Below are 5,286 nucleotides of genomic sequence, written 5' to 3'. Positions count from 1 at the left end.
TCACCGTGCCACTGTAAAACCACAGTTCTCTTAGGAAGGTTCAACATTAAGCCCTTTTGCTTGTTAGCATAAAGACGTATTTTATTATGCTCTTAAATTAAAGCACTGATCCAGTCCTATTGAGATTTTCTGAAAAATGAATTAAATGTTTCATTTTATGTTTATTTATTTTTGCTTGATTCTAACCTTCTGTTTTGTGTGTCTCCAGGTGGTTTGGTAGAGAACACGGTACGAAAATGGGGAAATACTTGACTTCACTGCTCGTGCTGCTCCTGCAGCTCCTCTGCGGCTGCACAGGGAACCAAAGGACGGAGACTGCATTGGTCCTGCAGTTCACTCACTCTGTTTACAATGCCACCATATACGAGAACTCTGCTGCTAAAACCTACTTAGAGAGTCATGCGAAGATGGGCATCTACATTACAGACCCCACCTGGGAGATACGGTACAAAATAGTGTCAGGAGACAATGAGAACCTTTTCAAAGCAGAGGACTACGTCCTGGGAGACTTTAGTTTCCTGAGGATAAGGACCAAAGGAGGCAGCACTGCCATTCTGAACCGGGAGGTCAAAGACCACTACTTGCTCACTGTCAAAGCCGTGGAGAGGGGCACCAACGTAGAGGCTCGCACCCGAGTCAAGGTCCAGGTCCAGGACACCAACGATCTGAGGCCTCTTTTCTCTCCCACCTCCTACAGCGTCTCGCTGCTCGAGAACACGGCCATACGGACCAGTGTGGCCAAGGTCACAGCCACGGACGCCGACATTGGGACGAACGGGGAGTACTACTACAGCTTCCGGGAGTGGACAGATATGTTCATGGTCCACCCCACTAGCGAAATTAGTGGCGCTGACGGGCAAGCTGGATCACGCTGAGACCAAGCTGTATGACCTGGAGATCCTGGCCGTGGACCGAGGCATGGCTCTACGGCAGCAGCGGCTTGTGCATGGCCAAGCTGACGGTGAGGTGGAGCAGGCCAACGAGCACGCGCCTGTCATCACCGCCGTCACCTGGCGCCCTCGGGCACCTGACCGCGACCCTACCTATGCTATAGTGACCGTTGAGGACAACGACCAGGGACAAATGGGGAGATTGCGTCGTTGAGCGTGGTGAGCGACCCCCTCAACAGTTTAAGGCCGAGAACTAGTCCGGGGCAAAGGAGTACAAAATCAAGCGGTCAGGATGTAGACTGGGACACCCAGACTTTCGGATACAACCTCACGTTACAGGCCAAGGACAAAGGAAGTCCCCCACAGTTTCTTCACAAAGTGGTACATGTAACATCCCCTACAGTTTAAAGTGGGCCCCCTAAATTCGAACGTGCTGTTTATAGGGTCAATCTCCAGTGAATTTGCCCCTCTCCATACACCTGTTGCCATGGTAACTGCCTTTGCCAAAGTATCCACAGTTGAAGTATGCTTTCAGATATAAGGCAGAGAAGAATCGTTTTGCTATTAATCCAGACACTGGCTTAATCACCACAACTGGACCCATCTATGCGGATTATGCCACACAATTTGAACTACAAGTTATTACCATTGACAAAAAGGCAGCGACCCCAAGGTTATCATTAACATTATAGATGTTAACAATAATGCCCCTGAGTTCCAACGGACCTCGTACAAGGCCACTGTGGATGAGAATGTACCGTAGGGACCAATGTGTTAGCAGTGAAAGCCACTGATCTGGACAGTGGCGAGAACGGATATGTGACCTACAGCATTGCCAACGTGAGCCCGCAGGCCGTTTGTCATCGACTACTTCTCTGTGTCATCAGCACCTCAGAGGAACTGGATTATGAGCTGATGCCAAGGATTTACAATCTCAAAAATTAGGAGCTTCAGACTGGGGTACCCCTTTCCGACGGGAGGTGGAGGCATCAGTTACTGTCACACTGAATAACTTGAATGACAATAAGCCTCTATTCGAAAATGTCGACTGTGAAGTCACGGTGCCTAGAGACCATGGCGTGGGAGAGCAGATAACGACGGTGTCTGCTATTGACGCAGACGAATTACAGCTCGTGCGATGCGACATAAAAGCTGGGAATGATCTTGATCTCTTTGAGTTGAACTCCAACTTCGGGTGTGCTTTCTTTGAAACGAACACTGAAGCGAAGGGAGGCAGCTAAAGTGTCCTTCCATAGCTTACACATCAGAGCCAGTGATGGAGAGCATGAGACTGAACCAATGACTATGAACATCACTGTCATCACAGCTTCGCAAGCCTGTCCAACTGAAAAGTGCCGACACTGGGGTTGCTACCATGTTGGCAGAAAAGCTGCTTCATGGCACTAAGATCCAAGCCCCAACTGAGCCCGACGATAACTTCATGGACATCCATTCGGTTAACGCTACTCCTCAGTTTGCAGAGTCCTTCCCCAGTGTCATTGAGGTCAAAGAGGACCTTCCGATTGGGGCTAAGAGTAGTCCATCTAAGCGCCTCAGACACAGACAGTGGTTTTAACGGGAAACTGGTGTACGTTATTTCAGGAGGAGATACAGAGAGTCGTTTCATTGTAGATATGAACACCGGTTGGCTTTTGGTTCACACTCCACTGGACAGGAAACGACGGACCACTACACACTGAACGTCTGAGTCCTGATCTAGGAATACCCCAGAAGTCCTCCTCCCGTCTTTTAGACGTTAAGATCTTGGATGCTAACGATAACAGTCCGCAGTTCTTGCAAGACTCATATTCGGTGGAAATAAGTGAAAACACACCAGTGGGGACTGAAATCGTCCAGGTGGATTCCACCGATAAGGACCAGGGAGATAACGGAGTAATCAGGTATTCAATTGTGGCCAACACTGACCAGTTTGCCATTGACGAGCTGACTGGAGTAGTGACTGTGAAAAAGCCACTGGATCGCGAGGTGCACCGGTTTACATTCTGAAGATGCTGCACGTGACCAGGCCGTTAATGAACCTCAACTCGTGTCTACAGTGTTGCTAAAAGGTCATTCTCGAGGACGTCAATGACAATCCTCCCAAATTCATCCGTCAAATTACGGTGTGAAGGTGAGGAGGACCTCCCGATCGGCACTGTGATTATGTGGCTGGAGGCTCATGACCCGGATGTCGGGCTGTTCAGTCAGGTACGGTACAGCCTCATCGATAAGGGGATACTTGGCACCCGATGTGGACAAAGTGTCAGCGGCGGTACGCATCTAGGAATCTGGATTACGAGAAAAAGCAGGTGTACAACCTCCGGCGAGCCGGAACAAGGAAGCCCATTTCACTATACGTCCAACATGCTTTTATTGAGGTGGATGGTGGACGTAAATGAGAATCTGTATCGCCCGTGGTTCCCCTCGTTTGTGGATAAGGGATTTATAAAAGAGGACGCCCTCATTGGGACATCCGTAATGAAAGTAACGGCTCAGGACGAAGACAAAGGGAAGAGACGGAGAAATACACTACTCCATACGGGACGGTTCTGGCCTAGGGATATTCACCATTGATGAAGAGACTGGTGAGTTTCTCACTTTTCTTTTCCTCTTGTCATTACCATATTGCCCCTATGTGGAGGCCCATTTGGTTTATAATTGATTATTTAAGGCACCAAATGGGCATGCATGAATTGTAAATGACTGGGATGCAAAATAGGGTACAATCCCTGTATCTGTGCAGACTGTGCTCTGTCTGCCCATGCCCCCCCGAAATATCAGCGGTGGGGGGAAATGGTGAATAGAGGTGAGGTTCGCTTCCTGGAGAACTGCTAAGCTTCCTGATTCCTTTCATTTTTCTGTCTGAGAAAAGAGAATTGATGTCAGGAACAGCTGGAGCAGCTGTCTCCTAGACCTGTAGTAGACATTCCAAACTAGTTGCCGTGGAATTAAGAGGGTTGCTTAGTGATTTTACCCACTGACTCCCACTTTCCCACACAAGCACTGTTGTGCTGAACACTGCATTTTGTTTCAATGTTGAAAAATGAGTCATATGCAAATTTAATAATGCTTCATGCTGGCTCATCCCACATGAGATGGAAATTGTTTGCACAATGAAATAGGTATTTTTCTGTGATTGTCATATCTGCTTTAGTATTGCAAATCTAAATGGTTGTGTTGCTGGCGATATGCACTTTGCTGGCCTCTTTGTGGTCTTAAAAGGAAAGTAGTAATATTTTTTCAGCTGCTCACGGACGTTACAACACCTGTGCCAAGGGTTTAAAAATAAACAGTCTGGAATTAAAACGGTTTTGCCACAAAAAGCTACTGGTCACCCCCGTTTTGGGTGCGCCAGACCTGATTTGCTGCCCTTCGTTTTAAACATAGGTACCATTCTCTGGGTGGCTTAGTGCCAGTTTTCCCTTTTTAAAATGTATTTCTGCATAGGAATATACATATTTAATGTACAAATGAAACTTGATGCATAAAACATTAGGTTTTTAGCATATATGTAGTCTATCCCCTAAGTCTGGAAGTTCAATGCAAAGTCTCTGGAAATGTAATTCACAGATTTTAAAGTATCTAAATGAGAAATTGACGAGAGAATGTTAATTTAGATTCAGGTGGAGGCATACACTTTATTAAGTGGAGTAAATTAGTTGGGCCTTCCATGAACCTGTGGGGAAATCACACTTTCTTTGCTGGTAAATTTAGCATGACGGGATGAGCTGGCATGAAGCATTGCTCCTTAAGGACCATCTGTCGGCTATTGTGCCTGTCCAGTCTTAGTGTGATTGTTCTCTCTGGGGTAGTTGTCAGATTGTTGCTTGTAGATATTTCTACCTCTTTTGTTCAAAGATACAGAGGAAAATGTAAATAGAGCGAACTGGAGCGAGCCTTTGATTCTTGAAATGCAATTTGAAACTCATCTGAGATTGGTTTAAAAATGGCTTCGGTCCCACTCATCAAAGTTTTAGAAACTTTCTCACACAATGCACTCTTTAGGAATTGACATTTGAAACAAAGTTTTATATTTAGGCAACAGAGATTTCTGATCTGTGGTTTGTTAGTTGAGAATCGGCCCTTGGCTTGGGGCTGTGGATCTTGGGACGAAATCTTTGAAGTGTTCTTGTTTCCGTAAGGGACACCCACTTCTTGTTTGATATCCCACTCCTGAATGTATTGGATGCAGGTCACCGGGAGCTCCTGACCTGCTCTTCCTCCCTGCCCTCGACCTCCATGGCCGTCAGAGTGATTTATCAGGAGTGGCAATGATAGGATTGCCCTGCTATTCAGTCCCGTTGTTAGGGTTCACAGCCAGAGCTGGTAGCAAACCAAATATGCCCAAGGCAACGGTGTGCCTCCTGGGAATTCATGCATTGACTGAAGGTGGTTT

The 5,286-nt window shown here is 46.8% G+C and overlaps 1 pseudogene; it reads left to right on the top strand.

The window, feature by feature from the left end:
* The first annotated feature begins 212 nt into the window (after positions 1-212).
* Positions 213-3,475, top strand: LOC124030822 (annotated as a pseudogene).
* Positions 3,476-5,286: the final 1,811 nt, after the last annotated feature.

The sequence above is a fragment of the Oncorhynchus gorbuscha genome, unplaced genomic scaffold (assembly GCF_021184085.1).
Source record: "Oncorhynchus gorbuscha isolate QuinsamMale2020 ecotype Even-year unplaced genomic scaffold, OgorEven_v1.0 Un_scaffold_16436, whole genome shotgun sequence".
In the NCBI taxonomy this organism is placed as follows: domain Eukaryota; kingdom Metazoa; phylum Chordata; class Actinopteri; order Salmoniformes; family Salmonidae; genus Oncorhynchus; species Oncorhynchus gorbuscha.
The sequence above is the reverse complement of the archived record's forward strand: the minus strand, read 5'-3'. Positions and strand labels throughout refer to the sequence as shown.